General features: G+C 52.5%; 1 long non-coding RNA gene across 1 annotated transcript in view; it reads left to right on the plus strand.

Annotated features, from left to right (window-relative positions):
* Positions 1-878: 878 nt before the first annotated feature.
* LOC109303696 overlaps positions 879-1,253 on the plus strand; it is a 20,821-nt gene continuing 20,446 nt past the window's right edge. The window contains exon 1 of the long non-coding RNA XR_002099174.1: positions 879-984. This is a non-coding gene — a long non-coding RNA (uncharacterized LOC109303696). The remainder of the gene's footprint in view (positions 985-1,253) is intronic.

A 1,253-nucleotide genomic window follows, 5' to 3' on the forward strand; every position in this document is an offset into this window, starting at 1 on the left:
TATATATGCCTAGTGGTCTTTTTTTTACTTGTAGAAGAACATGAATTTTGTGGTATTTTAAAGAGTGACTTCCATATTTTTTTATGAGGGATTTTTGCAGTTTTTAAATAGGGAATACCAGAATTCCATCTACTGAGGCAAGTGGCAGGACCCAGGCAAAGGAGCCTGCTCAGAACTGGCACCCAGCTGGGACAGCTTGGAGCCAGGAGGACATGCTTTGACAGTTCCAAGCAGGCCACCACACTGAGAAGATCTGCTGGGTGACAGCTGCCCAGATGGCCAAGCATTGTCACACATGGCAGTATTGCTGTATAAAGGCCAGCTATGCAGCCACAGCCCACTGGCAGCTGGCCCAGAGGTGCAGATGCCTCTAATAGTCATGCATTCCTATCTGGATCTGGCAGGCATGCAGCCTTGGTGCCACATGCTGCCACAGGTGGCAGCAGGTAATAGCCAGGCAGCAGCCCCCACTGCCAGACTACTGCAGTGGGTAGAGTGTACAGGAAACTGTCACGGCTGCTTCAGCAGTCCAGCTGGCACAAGGGGTAGTAACCCCAGGAACCAAATGACTGGGCCTCAGAAGCTTCTGTCTATTTGTAACATTCAAATACCATGGGTCCTAAGGCCTACCCAGCTAACTAGTAGTCCCCATTGTAGGCAGGCTAATGGGTGAATGCTATAACTAAATACTTGGGACAACAAAGGCAAAAAAACAGGACAGGAGTGACAGGAGGGTCAAAGGGTAAAAACATGAAAATGAGTGTGCCTGAGGGGGACACCAAGCAGACCCCCCGGCTGCACGCACTGGTCCTCAAAGGCATCCAAGGAGCTGGTGGATGCTGCCCACTGGTGCCCTGCCTGGAAACATGGACAGACAAGTGAGAGGAAAGTGGCTTCACAATCTCCGAGCACCTTCCCGGCCAGAGCTTCCTTCCTCATCAAGTACAGGGCCCACTTGGCCAGGGTCAGGAGGAAGTTGACCAGGTGGGGCCGTAGATGGGGTGACCAAAAACAAAATGGTGGGGGGTGAAATTCAACCAGAACCTCAAAAGGAGGTTCTGGAGGTAGAGGTGGAGGGGCTGCACCCTGGCACACTTGAGGGTCATGTGTGCTAGGGTCTCCCTCTGCCCACAGAAGGGGCAGGGGACAGGTATCTGTGAATCTCACCACATACACATCCGTGGTGACAGCTCTATGGAGGAGCCACCAGATGAGATCCCCAGTGGCTCGTGGGATGAGGGTGGAGTACAGAC

This window comes from Gavialis gangeticus, unplaced genomic scaffold (genome assembly GCF_001723915.1).
Source record: "Gavialis gangeticus isolate Ggan-Ray unplaced genomic scaffold, GavGan_comp1, whole genome shotgun sequence".
Taxonomy (NCBI): domain Eukaryota; kingdom Metazoa; phylum Chordata; order Crocodylia; family Gavialidae; genus Gavialis; species Gavialis gangeticus.